The sequence below is a fragment of the Enhydra lutris genome, unplaced genomic scaffold, assembly GCF_002288905.1.
Source record: "Enhydra lutris kenyoni isolate GAN:26980312 unplaced genomic scaffold, ASM228890v2 scaffoldscaffold10, whole genome shotgun sequence".
In the NCBI taxonomy this organism is placed as follows: domain Eukaryota; kingdom Metazoa; phylum Chordata; class Mammalia; order Carnivora; family Mustelidae; genus Enhydra; species Enhydra lutris.
Window position 1 is genome coordinate 40,491,333 of NW_019154094.1, and position 23,754 is coordinate 40,515,086.

Sequence of the window (23,754 nt, forward strand, 5' to 3'; positions counted from 1 at the left end):
TGGAGGGGCCAGGAGGGGGTCCTGAGTGTTGGGGCGGTGTCTGAGGGGACTAAGATCTCCAACTGGGGGCCTAGGTAAGGGACATGTGAAAGTTGGGGGGCTGGGATGAGGGGGATGGGATGTGGATATGGGAGCTGGAAGTGGGGGCCAGCTAGAAAGTGGTCATGGGGGTGTTGGGGAGGGGGTTTGGGAGCCAGAACTGGGCAAGTAGTAAGGAACCATGGGTAGATGGAATGGAGGCTGAGGACCGGTACTGGGGTATGAGCAGAGGGGCTGTATAAATGGAGCTTGGAAAGGAAATTGGGGACTGGTATTAGGGGTAAAAGAAGATTTGGTATTGGGCGTCTAGAAAGGCGCTGGGGGGGGGGGGGTTGGTGCTTCTATGCGGGAACAGGAAGGGGATATGAGGGGCTGATACTGGGGGACTGGGAAGGTGATATGGAGGCTGGGACAGGGAGGGCGAAGTGGAGGAATCAAGATGAGGCTAGTGGGGAGTCGAGGGCCGGGACTGCAGGGTCTGAACACAGGGCGGGGGTCTGGAGGGGTCCCACAGAAGACAGGACTGGATGTAAGCTAGGGGAAGCCTAGGATTGGCGGGCCAGGGCTGAGGAGAGAGGTTTTCCAGGCCAAGGGTACGAGGGACTGGGGCCGGCAGGCAGCCCGGGCCTCGAGGGGAGGACTGTGGGCAGAGGTTATCCCGCGAGTGCTGGGGAGCGGCCCGGCAGGGGTAGGGCCGAGGGTGGGGGTGGGGGGCGGCTGCCCCGCGCCCAGGCCGGACGCGCGCGCAGCTTGCGGCCGCGGGGACGGGGTGCGGGGAGACCAACCTGGGCCGGGTCCGGAGCAGTGGGTCCGGGACTGGCACGGCCTAGGCGCCCGGGCTCGGCTCTCCCAGCAGCTGCTGCCTCGGCCCAGGAGGCGGCCTCGGCGCGGCCTCCATCTTGCTCGGGTTCTCCCCGGGGCGCGCTCCCGCGCCGAGGCGCGCGCTCTCGTACACCGGCGCGGCTCGTCGGAGGCGCGCTCCCGCCTCGGGCGTGCGGGGCGGGGCGAAACGGGGGAGGGGTGCTCCAGGTTCTGTCAGTCAGGGGAAGGGGTGGGCACGGTCGCAGGGGTCCCCTAGCCGGAGCAATAAGCCCCTTACACAGTAGGCCCTTTGGCTTGGGGGACCTCCTTCTTCCAGCCTGAGCTGCGGGGCTTGTGGGCCCCCGCAGAGCCCATGAGAATGGGGGAGGGACCGAACCGAGTATTATTTGATAGGGTTTAAACTGATCCTTTGTTCCCATATTACCTTTCCTACAACCTAACACAGTGCCTCGGGTTACACCATTATGCTTTCAGCCCTTTGGGTCTTGGAGGCGTTGAAGGTTCCCAGAGTCTCCTTGGAAACTGCCAACACCCCTGGGAGAGGGAACCCCCTAAACTGTTAGCATCCCACGCCCGCGATAGGAATTCGTTGGCCACTAGTGGAAGGAGCTGGGCCTGGAGAACAAGACCCAGGGTGAGTATGCGGGACGAGAGGGAAGGAGGCTGGGAACATGCTGGTTTCCCTCCCTGGACTTTCTGGAGTGCCTGGCATGAAGTGAGCACATGATTAAGATGTGTTAAAGAACAAAGCGTCCAAGTCCAGGCCCAAGGTCAGGCCAAGAACACCCTGGGGGCACTCCAAAGGAGCCAGTGTGGGTCATTTCTTTCCCTGAAGGGGAATAACTTTTGGCTTAGGATCTGCCAAGACGATGAGGGTTGGCGTCCAGACAAACTCTGACTGCTGTTTACTACCTCTGTAACCTTGCACTGGGGCTCTCTGAACCTTTGTTTCCCCATCTGCAAAGTGGGCAGATTAAGCCCCATTTCACGGCACGTGGGTGCAACGGGTGGAGTTGAAAAATAATCTGTTAGTAGGTTCCAAATACTGAACCTTGCACAGGGGCCAGTCTGATGAAATGTACATGTATCTTCTGAAAAATATAACCATGTAAGGTTGCCAAATGTCTTTTCCAGGGGTAGAGACACTGTTCTTTTTTTCCCCTGAGACTGTGTACTTCCTGCTTTCTGTGTAAAAATTCCTTTTTAACAAAGTGTTCATGATAGTTAATTTTTTCTTTAGTTAAGTTTGATGATAGGGTGTTTTTTTTAACATCCTCATTTTGGCACAATAAAACATAAGCAGAGTTATTTCCATCCCAAATTTAATTTTACTTTTTAGTAAAAAGACTTTATTAAGAAGGCTTTGAAGTGGGGCATTTGGGTGGCTCAGTGGGTTAAGCCTCTACCTTCGGCTCAGGTCACGATCTCAGGGTCCTAGGATCGAACCCCACATCAGGCTCTCTGCTCAGCGGGGAGCCTGCTTCTCCCCCGCCCCCGCCTGCCTAATTGTGATCTCTCTCTCTCTCTCTTTCTGTCAAATAAATAAATAAATAAAAGAAGGCTTTGAAGTAAAAAAATAAAACTCTTGATACAATTTTCTGAACCCTTAAGTTAGCTCAGCAAATATATAATCAGTAATTTAGCTATGAGATTAAATGTCCATTTTTATTTAAAATAAAATGTATTTTAGTTTGGGTTTATTCCATAAAGCAATATTTCCCTATAAATTCCCTTCCTTGATGTGGCCTCTTCTCTCCTTCTAGTTGTGGAGGTTTGTTCTGTCGGTCCTCCTGTTGACTTTTTGGATACTCAGACTGATTTGATAGTCATCTAGTTTTGTTTGAAGGATAAGCTAGCCTAGGTTCCTCCTACTAAACTGCCATCTCTCCTTCTCAAATTTTAAAACAAACTTATGAGGTTCATGAAATGGGCTCCACAGTTTGGGCAACTCAGATCCATGTGAAATCGTCTCATCTGAGCACAGAGTTCTCAATAAATTTGGTTTCCCCTTCCACTGGCTCCTTGCAGAGGGCATCCTGGCTGTTTCCTGAGAATCCTAAGATCCTGGAATCAAGGGGCTGTGGAAAGAGTCTCATTCTACACCTTCCCCCCACTCCACTCCATCTTGGCAGCTGGAGAGCAGAGGCCAAAGAGGGGACTGACTTGAACAAAGTTGTGTTGATTCTGCCAAGTAGACTGATCAGCCTAATTCATTTGTACATCATGCAGTAAGTAAGGAAATGTCTCCTGTAATGTACCAGCTCGACACTGTTAGCCCTGGGATGAGATGGTAGGTAAAACAGATGTGGTCCCTCCCCTCCTGGAGCTCACAACTTTTGGGGGAGATAGAAGGTGCTAGGAGGAGGGATCAGGGAAGGGGTCATCCTCAAAGTCTCCTTCTGTGGATACTCCTGGTTTGGGTACTATTCTCAGTGTAAGTTACTGGAGCCAGAAGCTCCATCTTTTCTCCTTACTCTGCCATGAATTATCACCTTTTTTTCCTATCCTGCTCTGTGAAACCAGGCAGTCTGGGGGGAAAAAAAAAACTACACAGAAGCCCACTTACCACTCTCTTAAGGGAAGAACTGGGATTCTTGCAGAGTTGGGCCCTTAGTTCCTCTCTGGTTGCTCTATTCCAGCTCTGCAAAGCAAAGCCACGCTGTAGAGATCTGTCCACCATCCATACCACCTCTGACATTGGTACTCCTTTTCCCCTCATTCAGTCCCTATGTTTGGTGAGATTCACCCCACCACCACCATTATACTCTTCCCCAGAGAAGGGCAAATGATCAGGCCTGGACAATGAGAATACTCCATTGTTCTAAACACAATGATTGGTTCAGAGGTGGGCCCAGAAGCCAACCCAAATAGTTGAGATTGATATCTGGTCATTTGTTAAATTTGCAAGAAAGAGCAAATTTGTCTCTCTGTTGAATTTGTTGAGCTGAAAGAACGGTAAGCTTCAGTTACTGGGGGCTGTCTTTGACACCCTAAGCAGAGAATTTGTCTAAGAATAATATGAACAAATAGGAAGGTAAGAAATGGAGAGAGATAGTTCTGATGACACAGTTTGAACACCTGGATCCATCCATGCCTGAAGACCTCCTTCCAGGTTGTTCTGTCTGGTGAGCCAATACATTCAGGTTTTGCTTAAGCCAGTTTGAGTTGGGGTTTTGTCCCTTCCAATCAAAATAGTCCTAAATAACTTAACTACATCTCCCAAAAGAGAGCAGAGCTGGTTTAATGGATTGCTTATATTGTAGAAGAATGCCTGAATAGGGGAGCTACTCCTGACATAATGGAATAAAAAGCCAGAATTGGAGGCCCATCTCTGCTGCTGGATGACGATGCTACTCCTCAGAGCCTTATTTTCTTCCTTTGTAAAATGGAGAAAAACATACTTCCTACCTACAGATGTATTGAGAATTATAAGAGGTAATGGATGGAAAGGAGCTTTGTAAACTGAACATGGCTTTATAAATGTAAGTGATTGTCATTAAATTTTAATAAGTGGCTTGCCCAAGGATTAGAAATAGCAGCAGTATTGGAAAAGCACTTGCTGAGCTGTGAGTAGGTGGCACAGAATGTCTCCTTGTTTTAAAAACTAACCTTGGAGCAGTTACAGAAAGAAAGATTGAGAACGCTCTACAGAAAGAAACTCTCTTTGACCCCAGGGAGGGGCCGGATCAAAATGGAACAGCTGGGGGAATGAAATGAGGACTATAGATCATAAGGGTGATGCTGGACTGAGCACCTGGATAAGAGGAGAAGACCCCAGGGCACTTCCAGCCAATATCCTAGTGAGAAAAGATAACTTACTGGATACACTTATGCCCAAATTAAGTGTTCAATTACGTCAAATGTTTGATAAGCTCTTACAACATTCTAAGTCTCCTGATCTTTCTTGACATGTATTGTTTCATTCGATCTTCACAATAGCCCTGTGACATAGTGTTTCGACCTGACCTGAACTATATACCCTTCTCCCCCCAAAATTCATATGTTGAAGTCCTAACCTCCAGTACCTAAGATTGTGACTATATTTGGAGACAGAGACTTTTTTTTTTTTTAGATATTTTGATAACTGTCATTATTATTATTTTATTTCTTTTTTAGAGAGAAAGAGAGAGCAAACATGTATGTGAGGGGAGGAGGGGAGGAGCAAAGGGAGACAGAGAATCTTTTTTTTTTTTTTGAGACAGGAGAGTTTACCTTTTTTGGATTTTTTTTTAAAGATTTTACTTATTTATTTGACAGACAGAGATCACAAGTAGGCAGAGAGGCAGGTGGAGAGAGAGGGAGGAAACAGGCTCCCTGCCGAGCAGAGAGCCCGATGCAGGGCTCGATCCCAGGACCCTGAGACCATGACCCAAGCCGAAGGCAGAGGCTTTGGCCCCCTGAGCCACCCAGGCACCCTAGGATTTATTTTTTTATTTGAGAGAGCGAGGCCAAGTAACAGCGGGAGTGATGGTGGGGGAAGCAGAGGCAGACTCCCCACTGAGCAGGGAGCCTGACATGGGCTTGATCCCAGAACCCCAGGATCATGACCTAAGCCAAAGGCAGATGCTTAACTTACTGAGCCACTCGGGCATCCTGAGACAGCGACTTTAAAGTGGTGATGAAGGAGGAGCACCTGGTTGGCTCAGTCTGTTGGAGGAGCATGCAGTTCTTGACCTTGGGGTTATGAGTTCGAGCCCCACACTGGGTATAGAGATTACTTGTGAATTAAAAAAAAAAAAACTTTGAAGAGGTGATGAAGGTAAAATTAAATCATACAGGCGGACCATAATCTAGTATCACTGGTGTCCTTATAAGAGGATATTGGGACACAGACAACACAGAGACCACAGGATGACCGTGGAGGACACAGCAAGAAAATGGCCATATACAAGCCAAAGAGAGTGGCCTCAGAAGAAACCAAACTTTCTGACATCTTGATCTTGGACTTCTAGCCACCAGAATGGTGAGAAAATTAATCTGTTTGTTTAAGGCACTCATTTTGTTATGGCAGCCCTGACAAACTAATACAGGTAGGTACTATTATATGCCCATTTTACAGAGGGGGACACTGAAGTTGAGCAATTTGCCCAAAGTCACACCTCTAATAATTAAGAGAGCTGAGATTTTGCCTCAAAAGTCCTGCTCCAGAGCCCAGATTCTTAATCAGTTTCCTCATCTGTAAAATGGGGATGATGATAATAGTAGATTCTCCCTCTGAGAGTTTTCAGGAATGTTGAATGAGATATTGTGCACAAAAAGTGCTGATCACTTGCAGAACATTCAAAAGCGATTTGTCATTATTACTGCATAGCAAAAAAGTGGGAGTTCCAGGATTCAAACCTGAGACTACCTTGGTCAATACTCATGCATTTAACACTCACATTGAACTATCCAAAGTTCCTGAGCCCTTGCAGAGAGGCACCAGAACTATGGAGTCAGACAATGGGTAGTTGCACTCTAACCCTGACACCCAATAGCTGTGTGGGTTTGAGTAGTATGTTATGTAAATTCCTTGAACCTCATTTTACTAGTCTATAAAACTGAATAACTCCTTAGCCTCACATTTTTTTAAAAAGATTTTATTTATTTATTTGACAGACAGAGATCACAAGTAGGCAGAGAGGCCGGCAGAGAGAGAGGACGGGAAGCAGGCTCCCTGCTGAGCAGAGAGGCCCCACCTGAACTAAAGGCAGAAGCTTAACCCACTGAGCCACGCAGGCGCCCCTTAGCCTCACATTTTTTTTTTAAAGACTTTACCCATTTATTCGACAGAGAGAGAGAGATCACAAATAGGCAGAGAGACAGGCAGAGAGAGGGGGAAGCAGGCTCCCTGCTGAGCAGAGAGCCCGACTCGGGGCTTGATCCCAGGACCCTGAGATCATGACCTGAGCTGGAGGCAGAGGCTTAACCCACTGAGCCACCCAGGTGCCCCAGCCTCACATGTTTTAACTGAGGTAAAATATGTAAGGTGTCGGTCTCATAATAGATGCTCATAAACATTAGTAGAGAGGATTTCATCTTTTGTAGGAGATTAAATTCTAAAACAAAAGCAGTTTGGTGGTGGTGGTTGGGTGATGGCACCTGGCTAGCTCAGTAGGAAGAGCGTACAACTCTTGATTTCAGGGTTGGGAGCTCAAGCCCCATGTTGCGTGTAGAGATTACTTAAAAATAAAATCTTTAGAGAGGCGCCTGCATGGCTCAGTTGGTTAAGTGTCTCCCTTCAGTTCGGGTCATGATCAGGATCCCTGCTTGGCGGGGAGTCTGCTTCCCCCTCTCCCTCTGCTCCTCCCCCTGCCTGTGCTCTCTCTCTCTTTCCCTCTCTGTGTCAAATAAGTAAAATCTTCAAATAAGTAAAATAAAACCTTTAGAAAAAAATGCAGTTGGGGAGAAATATGGTGTAAATTACCCTTTAAAAATCCCTTAATTATCGATGAAGTACTATAAGCAAGTTTCACGTACACCACCCCATCCTGTAGTTCTTAGGCACTAAAGTTTCAAAAAACTGAGATAGAGGGGTGCCGGGGTGGCTCAGTGGGTTAGTTCTCTGCTTTCAGTTCAGGTCATGATCTCGGGGTCCTGGGATCGAGCCCTGCATTGGGCTCTCTGCTCAGCAGGGAGCCTGCACCCACCCCCCGCCTGCCTCTCTGCCTACTTGTGATCTGTTGCTCTGTCAAATAAATAAATAAAATCTTAAAGAATAAAAAATGAAAAATAATTTAAAAAACATAAATTAAAAAATAAAATAAAATAAAATCTTACTAATCCTTTAAAAATGAGGGATATGTGGAAAATTAAAAAGAATTCATATTTACCTGTAGAATTTACTCTTCACTTATCAATAAAGTCTCTAGAGCATTACCACACAAAATAGGTTAATTTATGCTTGTGAGGAATAAAATAAATAGTCAGCTCTTCAGCAGTCGATCCTTAAATGTGTATATAAAGCTTAATGGAGCCAGGGGTGCCTGGTTGGCTCAGTCAGGACGGCATGTAACTCTTGATGTCGGGGACATGAATTCAAGCCCCATTTCAGGTGTAGAGCTCACTTTAAAAAAAGAAAGAAAGAAAAAGAAAAGCTAAAATGGAAAATCTGTGGGGTTTTTCTTTTTCTTTTTTAAGATTTTATTTTATTCAACAAGAGAGGTCACAAGTAGGCAGAGAGGCAGGCAGAGAGAGGGAGGAAGCAGGCTCCCTGAGCAGGGAGTTCAGGGAGATCGAGTCCTGACGTAGGGCTCGATCCCAGGATCCTGAGATCATGACCTGAGCCAAAAGCAGAGGCTTTAACCCACTGAGCCACTCAGGCACCCCTCTGTAGGGTTTTTCTGTCTGTCCAGCATTCCCTTTTTCTTTTTTCTGATAAAAGTACTCAGCTCCTTCTTTTTTTTTTTTAGAGAGATTTTTTAATTTATTTATTAGACAGAGATTGAGAGGGAGCACAAGCAGGGGGAGTGGCAGGCAGAGGGAGAGGGAGAAGCAGGCTCTCAGCCGATCAGGGAGCCCAGTGTGGGACTTGATCCCTGGATCCTGGGATCATGATCTGAGCCAAAGGCAGATGCTTAACTGACTGAGCCATCCAGGTGCCCCCATTATTCAGCTTCTTTTAAGAAACTACCTCTCCTCTCCTCTCTGGGCAGAAGTAGATATGGGTCCCAGGCCAGACAATTATACTGTCTGTTTTAGTCAGCTCAGACTGGTATTACAAGATACCATAGACTCTGTGGCTTAAACATGAAACATTTCTTACTCAGTTTTGGAGGTTGAAGATCAGGGTGCCCACATGGTTGGGTTCTGGTGAGGACTCTCTTCCTGAATTACAAATAGCCACCTTCTTTCTGTTTCCACATGTGGCAGAGAGAGAAAGAGTGAGGGGTAGTCCCTTTTTCGAAGGACACTAATCCTATCACAAGGGCTCTACCCTCATGACCTCATCTAAATGTAATTACCTCCTAAAGGCCCCACTTTGGGAGGTTAGGGTCTCAATATATGAATTTGGATGGGGAAGGAAACATAAAGTCCATAATACTGCCCCACCCAGCAAGCTTTAATGATTTTGCCTCAGGATGGGCAACTGAGCCTATCCTGGTCAAAGGTATTCCCTGGGGAAGTAGAGATGGGGGTGGGGGTGGGGGTGGGCAGAGAGACAGAAAAAGAGATGTTTGGTTCTCCCTTCCTTGGATCATATGCTGTAAAGATGCTACCTTTTGAGTGCCTGGGTGGCTCAGTTGGTTAAGTGACTACCTTTGGCTCAGGTCATGATCCTGGAGTTCCAGGATCAAGTCCTACATTGGGCTCCCTGCTCAGCAGGGAGTCTGCTTCTCCCTCTGACCCTCCCCCCTCTCATGCTTTCTCTCTTTCATTCTCTCTCTCTCAGATAAATAAATTTTTTTAAAGATTTTATTTGTTTATTTGACAGACAGAGATCACAAGTAGGCAGAGAGGCAGGCAGAGAGAGAGATAGGGAAGAAGGCTCCCCACCGAGCAGAGAGCCCGACACAGGGCTCGATCCCAGGACCCCAGGATCTTGACCCGAGCTGAAGGCAGAGGCTTTAACCCACTAAGGAACACAGGCACCCCTAAAATATTTTTTAATTTGCAAATTACTTTTATTTTTTTCTCTTTATTTTTTTTATTGTGTTATGTTATTCACCATACAGTACATCATTAGTTTTAACCAACTGAGCCTCCCAGGTGTCCCTGGCCTTACTTTTCTCAGGCTCCCCAGTGGGATGGTGAATGTGACCATGTACAACCTAAAGGCAGAATCTTTTTTTTTTTTTTTTAAGATTTTATTTATTTCTGAGAAGAGACCCTGACAGAGGGCTCAATTCCAGGACTCTGGGATCATGACCTGAATCGAAGGCAGAGGCTTCACCTTCTGAGCCACCCAAGTGCCCCAAATCCCGCCCCCAGCTGCTTTTTTGTTTACAATGGTTTGAATTAGCTTTTTCTCCAATGTTCCCTCCTGCAATAATCCTCATAAAAACCATATCTTGGGGCACCTGGGTGTCTCAGTTGGTTAAGCTTCTGACTCTTGATTGTGGCTCAGGTCATAATCTCAGGGTGGTGAGACTGAGTCCTGTGTTGGGCTCTGCACTTAGTACAGAGTCTGCTTGAGATTCTCTCCCTCTCCCCCTACCCCTGTTTGCACTCTCTCTTTCTATCTCTCTAAAATAAATAAATAAAATCTCTCTCTGTCAAATAAATAAATATATATATATATATATATAAAATAGATATCACAGTTATCTATTATATATGTAATATGATCTGTGGAATACTCATATTTTGAAATTCGTGAAAAATCCCTTTGTAGCCTTGTACATGGTCTATTTTCATAAATGTTCTCTGTGTGCTTGCAAAGAATGTGCATTCTCAGTTAATGGAAGAATATTCTCTGTGTGTTTATTAGCTATAGCCTGTTAATTGTCTTGTTCACATTTTATAGATCATTACTATTTTTTTTGGTCTGAGAAGTATATTAAAATCTCCCATTATGACTGATTGTGAAAGGACATGAAAGAACTTTATGGAGTGATGGGAACATTCTATATCTTGCTGGGAATCTTGGTTACATAGGTGTATGCATTTGTTAAAACTCAGCAAATGTACACTAAAGATTTGTGCATTTTATTGCCTGCAAAATTTATTTCAAAAGAAAAACTTGCAACTAGTTAGTCAACTTCAGTTAATAAAGTCTTTAAGGGAAAGGAAACTGATTGCAAATTACTTTGGAATGCATAAAAAATAAGATGGGTTAATCCATGGATAGAAGGACAGAGGGATGGATAGTTACATGTAAAAGCCAATAGAGAATAAAATGTTACTAGTAGGATTTGGATATTAAGTACAGGCATGCCTTGTTTTATTGTACTTTGCTTAATGGCACCTTGTAGATAATGCATTTTTTACAAACTGAAAATTTGTGGCAACCCTGCTTTGAGCAACTCTATTGGCACCATTTTTCCACCAGCATTTGCTTGCTTCATGTGTCTATGTCACAGTTTGCTAGTTCTCACAATATTTCAGACTCTTTCATTATTGTATTTGTTACAGTGACCTGTAATCAGTGATGTTTGGTGTTACAACTTTAACTTTTTTGGAACCCATGAACTAAGAACCTTTAAGACAATAAACCTAATCAATAAATGTTGTATGTGTTTTGACTGCTTCACCAACTGGCCATTCCCCATCCCTCTCCCTCTACTCAGGCCTCTCTGTTCCCTGAGACACAACAATATTGAAATTAGGCCAATTAATAACTGTACAATGACTTTCAAGTGTTTAAATGAAAGGAAGAGTCACACATCTCACTTTAAATCAAAAGCTAGAAATGATTCAGTTAGTGAGGAAGGCATGTCAAAAGCCAAGGCAGGCCAAAAAGCTAGGCATTTTATACCCAACAGTTGTGGATGCAAAGGAAAAGCTTTTGAAGAAAAGTCCTACTCCAGTGAACATGAATGATAAGAAAGTGAAACAGCCTTATCGTTGATACAAAGAAAGCTTTAGTGGTCTGGGTAGAAGACCAAATCAGTCACAACATTTTTTAAACCAAAGCCTAATCCAGAACAAGACCCCACTCTCTTCAATTCTGTGAAGACTGAGAGAGGTGAGGAAGCTGCAGAAGAGAAGTGTGAAGCTGGCAGGGGTGTTTTCTGAGGCTTAAGGGAAGAAGCTGTCTCCTTAACATAAAAATACAAGGTGACACAAGTGCTGATACAGAAGCCGCAGCAAGTGCTCCAGGAGATCTTGCTGAGATCATGAATGAAGGCGGCTGCACCTAACAAATTTCCAATGCAGATGAAACAGACTTCTAGTGGAAGAAGAGGCCATCCAGGGCTTTCATAGCTAGAGAGAAGTCAATGCCTGGCTTCAAAGCTTCAAAGCACAGACTGACTCTCTTGATAGGAGCTAATGCAGATTGCGACCTAAAGTTGAAGCCAGTGCTCACTTACCATTATGAAAATTCTAGGTGCTTAAGAATTATGCTAAATCTACTCTGCCTGTGCTTTATAAATGGAACAACAAAGCCTGGATGACAACACATCTGTTTATAACATGGTCTACGGAATGTTTTAAGCCCACTGTTGAGACCTACTGCTCAGAAAAGAAAGACTTCTTTCAAAATATTCCTGCTCATTGATAATGCATCTGGTTGGCAAGACCACTGATGAAAATATATAAGATTAATATTGTTTTCAGGCCTATGAACACAGCATCCATTCTGCATTCCTCTCCCTCTACCCTTCTACCCCTCCCCTCTCACCCCACTCATGCTCTCTTTCACTCTCTCTCAAATGGATAAATAAAATCTTTTAATTTTTTTTATAGGTATTTCTTTCTTTTCTTTCTTTTTTTTTTAAAGATTTTATTTATTTATTTGATAGAGAGATCACAAGTAGGCAGAGAGGCAGGCAGAGAGAGAGGAGGAAGCAGGCTCCCTGCCAAGCAGAGAGCCCGATACGGGGCTCGATCCCAGGACCCTGAGATCATGACCTGAGCTGAAGGCAGAGGCTTAACCCACTGAGCCACCCAGGCACCCTTTTCTAGTTTTCTAAAAAAGATTTCATTTAGGGGCACCTGGGTGGCTCCGTCAGTTAAGTATTTGCCTTCAGCTCAGGTCGTGATCCTGGAGTCCGGGGATCGAGTCCCACATCTTTGGGCTTCCTCCCTCTGCTCCCTCTGCCCCTCCTCCTGCTCCCTCTCTAATTCACTCTCTCTTTCTCAGATAAATAAATAAATAAAACCATTTATTTATTTATTTATTTGAGAGAGAGAGAGAGAGAATGAGAGCGCAACAGAGAGTGAGCAAGCGCGAGCTAGGGGGTCAGGGGCAGAGGGAGAAGATCATGACTTGAGCTGAAAGTAGATCCTTAACTGATTGAGCCACACAGGTGCCCCTCCAGTAAATTTTTAAATAGGAATTGATTTTATCATTTACAATAGCCAAGATATGGAAGCAATCCAAATGTCCATCAATTGATGAATGGATAAAGAAAATGTGGTATATTTGGATTATGGACATTGGGGAGGGTATGTGCTATGGTGAGTGCTGTGAAGTGTGTAAGCCTGATGATTCAATAACCTGTACCTCTGGGGCAAATAATACATTATATGTTAATAAAAAGAATTTTAATAAATAAATAAAAGGAAATAAAAAATTTAAAAAAGAAAATGTTCATATATATGTATGTATATATATATATATATATATTACTCAGCCACAAAAGAGAAAGAAGTCTTGCCATTTGCAATGACATGGATAGAGCTAAAGGGTATTATGCTAAGTGAAATAAGTCAGAGGAAGACAAATACCATATGATTTCACTCATATGTGGAATTTAAGAAATAAAACAAAAAAGCAAAGGGAAAAATAAGAGAAATACAAACCAACAAACAGACTTTTAATTATAGAGAACAAACATGGATGGGTTAAATAGGTGATAGGGATTAAGGGATGTACTTATCATGATAAGCATCTGGTGTTGTATGACAGTGTTAAATCACTGTATTGTACACCTGAAGCTAATATTACACTGTATGTTAACTAACTGGAATTAAAATTAAAACTTTAAAATGATTAAAAAAAAAAAAAAAGAGGAATTGATTTAACCAGATCTGTGTTTTTCTGGTGCCTGAATAGAGAATGGCTTGGGGAATGGGAGTCAGGCATGAAGTTACAAAGACCAGAGAGGTTTGTAGTCTTCAAGAGAGAGATGATGGAATAAATGTCTTCTATTTGCCTCTCTGGATCCGTGCTCCTCCTTGCTTTCTATAGCCCTCAGAGATTGACCTACATAGACCACATTCAAGTTCCTGTACCGTCTACCTTCTGGTGGTGTTCAGCCAATGGCAGAGGGATAAATGAGAATAGGTTGGGGTATTTATTGCTCCAGTTCAATTTCATGAGGTCACCCAGGGCTGGTTGGGCCCCTTAACAGAGATCCTGCCAAGACCTCTCTAAGTAATTCTCTGTTTTGCTCAACCTCTTGGCTAGGGAGATGGTAAGAGTTTCCTATCACTAGTCTCAGGGACTACTTAGTCCCTGTATTTTCCTTACACCATGCCCACACCTTTGTAACTAGTTCTTTCATTAGTCTTTCTCAATTTACCCAAATTTGATGTTCTATCCAGTTTCTACTGGGACCCTGACTAATACGGGTGACAAGGGGCCATGGTTTCAGTATTTACCTTTTCTCTATGTCACTAAAATTTTTGTTTGATTGCTCTTTTATAATATTTCTGTTACAGGATAGAGGAAACTTGCCCTTCAGTGCCCCAAAGGAGAAAGGAAAGTGCTAACTGGATGTCACCTCTGTCACTCATCTTGGGATATAAAAGGAAGCAGCCACTTCAAAAGGAAGAAGCAGGAAGCTGGTGCAGTTCAGAGTATAGTGAGGAAGAATTTTTCTGTCTAAACATCCTTTAAAGTGTTGAATCGTACCCCTGCAAAAGATATGTTGAAGTCCTAATCCCCCAGTACCTCAGAATATGACCTTATTAGGAAATAAGATTTTTACAGAAGTAATCAAGTTAAAATCATGAGGTCACTGAAACCATAAAACTTCTAGAAGAAAACATAGGCAGTAAGCTCCTTGGCATTTGTCTTGGCAAGGATGTTTTTTGGATTTGACACCGAAAGCAAAGGCAACAAAAGCAAAAGTAAACAAGTGGGACTATATCAAACTAAAATCTTCTGCATAGCAAAGGAAATCATCAACAAAGTGAAAAGGCAATCTATGGAATGGGATAAAATATTTGCAAGTCATATCTGACAATGGGTTAATACACAAAATATATATAGCATTCATATAACTTGAGAGCAAAAAACTATGCAAACCATAAAAAGTGGCCAGAAAATCTGAAAGGACCTCTTTTTTCAAAGAAGACATACAAATTACCAAACGGTCCATAAAACGTGTTCAATATGACTAATCATCACAGAAGTGCACATCAAAACCACAATGAGATATCACTTCACACCAGTGAGAATAGCTAGTTCCAAAAAAACCCAAAAACAAAAAACAGGAAATAGGGGCGCCTGGGTGGCTCAGTGGGTTAAAGCCTCTGCCTTCGGCTCAAGTCATGATCCCAGGGTTCTGGGATCGAGCCCCTCATCGGGCTCTCTGCTCAGCGGGAAGCCTGCTTCCCTTCCTCTCTCTGACTGCTCCGCCTACTTGTGATCTCTGTCTGTCAAATAAATAAATAAAATCTTTAAAAACAAAAACAAACAAACAAAAAAAAAACAGGAAATAACAAGCGTTGGTGAAGATGCGGAGAAAAGGGAACCCTCATGCACCGTTGGTGGGAATGTAAATTGGCTCAACCACTGTGGAAAACACAATGGAAGGAGAAGGGCACCTTCCAATCCAGAAACATAAAATCTCTCTTCTTTAATCTGAGACTTCCTTAATTTCTCAGCACGATGTTTGTTGTTTCCAGTGTCGGCAGATTTTCTTGAGGCTCTTTCAACAAGGCTTTCTTCTCCCTGGTACTCTGCCCCCCAAATCCCAGGCACTTGCTAGCCTCAAACTCCAGTCTTTATTTTCTCTGCCCATTCTATGCTTGGGTTCTATACCATGCCTCACAATTTGAAGTGTCCTCAGGGAGAGAACCACTGTGAATGTGGGGCTCACATTGTAGGCTTCTCTCCTCAAGAATCATTGCTTGCGGGCCGCTGGGTGGCTCAGTCAATTAAGCATCTGCTTTTGCCTCAGGTCATGATCCTAGGGTCCTGGGATGGAGCCCCATGGTGAGCTCCCTGCTCAGTGGGGAGTCTACTTCTTCCTCCCTCTCTTCCCCTCCCCCACCTCATGCTCGCGCTCTCTCTCTCTCACTTTCTAGAGGGAAAAAAAAAGAATCATTGCTTGCATTAGCTACTATCCAGTGCTGCAGCTAACATTGCCAGTTTTTACAGTTACGAATGGTGAGAAGTTAAGACTAACACCAGCTACTCCATCACAGATGAACCAGAACTTCAAAATAACAGTTTAGAAATGTTGCTGTAGCAGCTACTGTCAGTGCACCGCCATATCTCTAGGTACTCATTGTTCCTATTAATGCCAACAGCTTCCTACTGAAAGCCCATGGGCTTCCTCTGAGCACAGAAGCATGCCTATGTCTGTTCAGAAGGTTGATGTGCCAGGGAGTTAGTACTCTAGAAGCATCCTTCATCCAATTTTGACATGGTCTTCCAGAGGTCGCCGGAAGAATTGAACCTGTTTCCCACAGCAACCAATTGCTCATTAATGCATTCTGAAATGGCATTCTTCTTTTATTTCACTTCTCTGTTTCTCTATAGGTTCTTTTTAGGGATCACTTCCTCGTTGAACTACTTGTACTCAAACCTTTGTCTCATGGACTGCTTCTGAGAGAACCAAAACTATGGCATTTGGTCCTGGAAACAGGCCCGGGAAACAGATCTTCAGGATAGTGTTAACAAATTGTATGTCAACGAATACCCCATTGTTGATGTGAAAGGATGCTTTGTCATGCGGTAGCACCATGATTATACTTGTCTGTAATGAATTGAAATGGAATTCTAGTGGAAGGTAGTGCACTAGCCTAGACAATAGCTTCAGTACTTGGAAGATACAAAGGCAGTTGTAATAATAAGGACCAAGATATTATTCGGCTATTATACATTTCTATAGAAGCTCTGAAGAAAGAAAATAACAAGCTCAAGCCAGATAAGCTTTGATACATGCAAAAGACAGAGGGCCTTCTTGGTAGTACCTAAAAAGATCCTCATTTTCTATAGTGAGAGGCCAGACTGTGCTCAAAACCAGACCCATGATTTGGTTAGGGTGGAAGAGTTAAAAGGAAGCTAAATTCCTATCTCTGAAAAATCATCTTCACTGAAGTCAGGAACCTTATGGGAAAGGGGTAGACATTAAGATGTAGACATTTAGGGGCGCGTGGGTGGCTCAGTGGGTTAAGCCGCTGCCTTCGGCTCAGGTCATGATCTCAGGGTCCTGGGATCGAGTCCCGCATCGGGCTCTCTGCTCAGCAGGGAGCCTGCTTCCCTTCCTCTCTCTCTGCCTGCCTCTCTGCCTACTTGTGATCTCTGTCAGTCAAATAAATAAATAAAATCTTTAAAGAAAAAAAAAACAAAATTTATATGTTTAAATTCTAACCCACGATATGCTGGTATTAGGAGCCTTTGGGAAGTAGTTAGGTCTTGAGAGCAGAACCCTCATGAACAGGATTAGTGCCCCTATAAGACACCCAGTGAGCTCCTCTGCCCCTTTCACCATGTGAGGACACAGCAAAAAGATAGTCTCCATATATACCATCAGGAACTGAGAGAACATGTCTGAGAATGGACCTTGAGGTTTCTAAACCAGGAAAAGATGACCATTAATATAGGAAAGAGAGGCATCTGGGTGGCTCAGTTGGTTAAGTGTCTGCCTTCAGCTCAGGTCATGGTCTCAGGGATGGAGTCCTGCAGTGGGCTTCCTGCTCAGCAGGGAATCTGCTTCTCCTTCTCCCTCTGCCTCTCTCCCTGCTTGTGCTCTCCTCAAATAAATGGATAAAATCTTTAAAAAATATATAGGGAAGAAATTATAGGTAAGAAGGCATTCTCCCATGATTTAGGATTCAACATCCTAAAGTCTATCCCACTCATTCCATGGGACCCAGAGAACACATCAACCCCTTCATGAGCATAACTATGACAACTCCCCTCCCTTTCTAGCTCATAAGCTTCCTAAGTTAACCCCTTCTGGGAGCACTCAGGGATTATCTTCCCTGCCTGGCAAATAAATACATTTGGCACTTGTTTTGTTGATCATTGTAATGAACTTTGTTTTCCATCAATAGTTGCCTCTACAAAACTTGGCCATCACTGCCCTAAATACCTTTTTCAGGGGTAGTTGGTGGCCCAACCAACTTTATGAAGTTTGGGGGTTTTTAGGTGAGAAAAATAACAGAAGGATGTATTGTGAGGCAGGAATACAGAATGAATTTGTAGGGATGGGTTGAGTGAACAGTAATCAAGAGAGACAATGGCCTAGAAAAAGTGAATGGGACTCGCACCTGTCAGGAGAAAGCCCATCCCTATTTGAGCTAAAATAATTTAGATTCAGGATTCTGGGTATGTTTGGCATAGTCCTGTGCCTAGAAAACCCAATAACCCCAACTTGTTCTTTTTACTACAATAGCACTATTTTCAGCCCACTAAATTCTGAATGAGCCAGGCAATCTCCAGTGGGGATGTTAATTGGACCCTGGTTAATGGCAGTGTACGTCAGGGACACCCTGGGAGCCTAGAAAAATGCAAGCTCTTGGGACCCAATCCTGGGCTCTGTTTGACTGGCCAGGTGTGGGGTCCAGGAGTCTGCAATTTTTTTTTTTTGAAGCAGAGCTTGAACTCACGACCTTGAGATCAAGACCTGGGCTGATATCAAGAGTTGGACGCTTAACCAGTTGAGCCACCCAGGCATGTCTGGCAATCTGCAATTTAAACAAACTCTCCAATCATTTTAATACAAGCATCATGTTTCAGAGAAAATTGCTTTCACATACCAATCAGGCAGTAAGAACCTATGGGGCACAAGGTTGTTCCAATGTAATCTCATCGAGAGGAAGGAGAAGGTCTTATTAATCCCTGAATCCCAGCCTCAGCACAAGACTTGTCATAGAACAGAACTCTTGAAGAATGTTTGATGAATGAATGAGCTGTGGTCTCTGCTCAGTTAGCCCTAACACCACAGGGTTGGCACCAAGGCAAGATAGTGCCCAGAGAAAGAGCGTGGGCCCAGGTCTAGCCTCCTTGGATTCAGAGTTCCACTACCTTAGCTGTGCGCCCTTACTTCATACTTTTCATGCCTTGGTTTCCTTAAATGCAAAATGGAGTCAATTAAGGAGAAGCAAACGAGTTACCCTATGAAAACATTACAAATAGTGCCTGACATGACACGTAAGTACATAAGTACACTCTAGATGCAAGCATAAATTATTAATATCATGATTAGTACTCTTTCGGCAGCTTCAGCAGGCACCACATATTGGACACCACTTACGTTTCGGGCACCCTGCTAAATACTTCATATACATTGCCACATATTGTCTTCCTAACCCTATGAGGCAGAGATTACTATACCTCTTCACCAGTGAGGAAACAGCCTCAGGGGAAATAACTTGTCCACAGTCACATATTGATGGAGCCAGATATCTGCCTCATGGCAGCAGTTTTCAAAGTGGGGTTCCTCGAGCAGCAGCAGCAGCATCACTGGAAATTTAGAAATACAAATTTGGGGGTGCAACCCATCTACCCAGCCCCCTTCCTTCTAAAACCCTCAGCTTGTTTCCTGGAGTCCATAGTCTCTTATGGTTCGTCTCCCCCTCTCATTTCCCACCCCTTTCATTTTTCCCTTCGTTCTCCTGTCCTCCATGCTATTCCTTATGTTCCACAAGTAAGTGAAACCATACGATAATTGACTTTCTCTGTCTGACTTATTTCACTCAGCATAATCTCCTCCAGTTCCATTCATGTTGATGCAAATGTTGGTTATTCATCATTTCTGATGGCTGAGTAATACTCCATTGTGTATATAGACCACATCTTCTTTTTTTTTTTTAAGATTTTATTTATTTATTTGACAGAGAGAGATCACAAGCAGGCAGAGAGGCAGACAGAGAGAGAGGAGGAAGCAGGCTCCCCGCTGAGCAGAGAGCACGATGCGGGGCTCCATCCCAGGACCCTGAGATCATGACCTGAGCCAAAGGCAGCGGCTTAACCCACTGAGCCACCCAGGCGCCCCTCGGCCACATCTTCTTTATCCATTCATCTGTTGGAGGACATCTTGGCTCTTTCCACAGTTTGGCTATTGTGGACGTTGTTGCTCTGAACATTGGCGTGCATATGGCCCTTCTTTCCACTACGTCTGTATCTTTGGGGTAAATATCCAGTAGTGAAAAAAATCTTAAAAGCTTTCTTCAGAAATATTACTAAAAATTTCAAGTCATCTGAACAGGTAACCTTAACTCATTCCATCTGTCAGAAACCAATTTGGTTTCAACTTTTCTTTATAATGTGAGTTTTGCGTTATCATACCTGTCTCATGACTAAAATTTTAAAAACAAAAGCTGCAAGATCTCTGTTTACATATACATGGTTATGCATGTCTATGTAAGTATGTTATAGATGTGTGATTTATCTACCTCTGGATGGTATTGACAAAATTGATTTGTAGACAGTTCTATTTAATTGACTTAAAGAAAATCAAACATTTATATAAATCAGAAACCTCAGAAATATAGAAAACTAACCCAAATGTTTCTTTCTTTAAATATTTTATTTATTTGAGAGAGAAAGGAAGCACAAGCATGGTAGAAGGGCAGAGGGAGAGGGATCCCAGGACCCTAAGATCATGACCCGAGCCAAAGTCAGATGGCTAACCAACTGAGCCACTAGTGCCCCTAACCCAAATGTTTTTCAAGTTCACATGATCTAGATAACTTCGGGGAGGCTAAGCTAGTTTAAATTTGTTGGTTTAGGGGCGACTGGATGGCTCAGTGGGTTAAGCCTCTCCCTTTGGCTCAGGTTATGGTCCTGGGATCGTCATGGTCTCAGGGTCCTGGGATGGAGCCCTGCATGGGGCTCTTTGCTCAGCAGGGAGCCTTCTTCCCCTTTTCTCTCTGCCTGCCTCTCTGTCTACATGTGATCTCTCTGTTAAATAAGTAAATAAAATCTTTAAAAAAATGAGTTTGCTGGTTTAATTAAAAGGTATTTCCTTTAGAGTTATGAGCATTAAAAATAATGTAGACATACAATTTTTATTCCACGTGGGCTTACCAAAATCAAATAAGCTCGTGTTATCTCTGTTACAGAACTTTCAGCAAGAAAGATAACTGGGGCACCTGGGTGGCTCAGTTGGTTAAGCAGCCAACTCTTGATTTCAACTGCAGTCGTGATCTCAGGGTCCTGAGATCAAGCCCCATTTAAGACCCTCTCTCTGCCTCTCTCCCTGACCCCCACTCACAGATGTACACTCTCTCTCTTAAAAAAAAAATTGAAATCCTGCCATTTGCAACATGGATGGAACTACAGTATATAACGCTAAGCAAAACAGGTCAGTCAGGAAGACAAACACTGTATGATTTCACTCATACTGTGGAATCTAAGAAACAAAATAAACAAAGGAAATTAAAAAGTGAGGGGGGGGTGGCAAACCAAGAAAAAGACTTTTAATTTTAAGTAGAGAACAAACTGATGGTTACCAGAGGGGAGGTTGGTGGGGGGATGAGTGAGATAGATAAATAGGATTAAGAGTATATTTATGATGAGCAGTGAGCAATGCATGAAATTGTTGAATCACTATACTGTATACCTGAAACTAATTTAACACTGTATATTAACTATACTGGAATTAAAATTTTAAAAATTTAATATAAAATAAGTATCTGGTACAAAATAAGTATTTGGTTTTCTCTCTATTAAAAGAATAAAGTAGGACGCCTGGGTGGCTCAGTCGGTTAAGCCGCTGCCTTCAGCTCAGGTCATGATCCCAGCATCCTGGGATTGAGTCCCACGTGGGGCTTCTTGCTCAGCAGGGAGCCTGCTTCTTTCTCTGCCTCTGCCTTCTTGTGCTTTCTCTCTCTCTCTCTCTCTCTCTCTGACAAATAAATAAATACATAAAATCTTTTTTAAAAAAATAAAAGAATAAAGTTTTGTTAGATTATTGGTCTTTAGTAAGAAATCACAGAGGTTTTTCTTTACCTTTTAAATAAATCTACCTGGGAAGCAAAGATTTTGTGTCTTTCCAAAATAATTTACTGTGCTTCATGTCATCTCTATCAGGTCTTTGATTACTGAAGAAAACCTAGTTTTCTCAATATTAAAAGAGCTAAGGGTGTTTTTTTTTAATAAACAACTATGTAACTTTCTGTATTTGCCTTCAAAGTCTTTAATCGCCACATTGATTAAATGGATTTTTCTCAAAATAAAGCTTTACTTGGAGTACCTGGGTAGCTCAGTCGGTTGAGCATTGGACTCTTGATTTTGGCTCAGATCATGATCTCCTGGGTCCTGAGATGGAGTCCCCTGTGGGACTCCATGTTCAGTGGAAGTCTTCTTGAAGATTCTCTCCCTATGCCCCTCCCCCTCTCCCACTTGCATGCTAGCATATGCTCACTCTCTCTTAAATCAATCAATAAATAAATATTTTTTTAAAAAATAAAGTTTTAGGGGCGCCTGGGTGGCTCAGTGGGTTAGAGCCTCTGCCTTCGGCTCGGGTCATGATCCCAGGATGCTGGGATCAAGCCCCGCATCGGGCTCTCTGCTCCACAGGGAGCCTGCTTCCTCCTGTCTCTCTCTCTGCCTGCCTCTCTGCCTACCTGTGATCTCTGTCTGTTAGGTAAATGGATAAAATCTTAAAAATAAATAAATAAATAAAATAAAGTTTTACTTATTTAAGTAATCTCTACAATAAAAGTGGACTCAAACTCATGACCCAGAGATCAAGAGTCACATGCTCCTCTGACTGAGTCAGCCAAGCACCCCTAAAAGGATATTTTTTACAAACGTCCCCCAAATCAAATTCTAAAGGAAGTTTTTTTTTTAAACCTTGAACTACCTTTGAGAATTTCAGAGTTCCCTAGAACATCTCAAAAGATTTGTTCACTCTTCCTATAACAAGGGAAAATGTTAAACTAGGTTTATTTGATTTATTAAATTACAAAGGAAGCATGCCAAATAGGAAGTGATGTTTAATCTGCTTAGTTTATATTTGTATGGGTATGTTATTAACATAAGTGTTTTGGAGCTTGTATAAAGTTCCTAAAAATCTGATAAGCCCTGGCTTAATGTTAGCAGTTAAAATTTCAGGTGTAGGTGCACCTGGGTAGCTCAGTCCATTAAGCATCTGCCTTCAGCTCAGGTCATGATCTCAGAATACTGGGATGTATCCCCATCCGCTGTATCAGGCTCCTGGCTTAGCAGGGAGTCTGCTTCGCTCTCTCTCTCTGCCCCTCCTCCCCGCTTAAACAACTGAGCCACCCACTCACCCTGGGAGCTGTTTTTAAAGGGGGAAGGTAAGGAAGTGTGGCAGCACATGAAATTTTCCCTTTTTTGGTAAATGTGTGTGGTTTTAAGTAGCCCACTGGTTAGTTAGGGCACATGGATATTTTGAGGTGTGTCCTCTGATGGGCCTGTCTATATTCTGTCAGGGGGTCCCTGTGGTCCCTTTCTACATTCCATTGCTGAAGCCTATTTGCCTAAAAGTGGCCTCTACATTTTATGATTCTTTTCTCCATCTTTTCCCTTCCTCTGATCTGTAAAGGTAATGCCATTGTGCACATATCTCAGGCCATTACAAAGGAGGGTGAATCAGTTACTGGGTTTGCTATGCTGCTGGTAGTCCTACGGTTCTTTCTGCTTGTGACTCATTTCTTTCTGATGTCCAGTGCCTCAGTTTCTCTGGAACAAACTTGCTGGATAAACACTTCCTGGGAAGTGCAGACATAGTTACAAAAAATACAACAAAATACATAAACAAGTCAACTGGCTTAAAGAAGTATTCTCAGTATTCTAGTTGGTTTGGATCATGGATATTGTTTTTTGGGGGGGTTAAAAGATTTTATTTATTTATTTAACACAGAAAGAGAGAGATCGCAAGTAGGTAGAGCAGCAGGCAGAGAGAAAGGGGGAAGCAGACTCCCTGCTGAGCAGAGCCCGCTGCCAGCTGGATCCCAGGACCCTGATATCATGACCCGAGCCGAATGCAGTGGCTTAACCCACTGAGACACCGAGGCGCCCCTGATTTTTTTTTTTTTTTATTCAAGAGGGGGATCAAAAAGGGAACAGGTGGGGCACCTGGGTGGCTCAGTAGGTTAAGCCTCTGCCTTCAGCTCGGGTCGTGGTCTCAGGGTCCTGGGATCGAGCCCTCTGTCAGG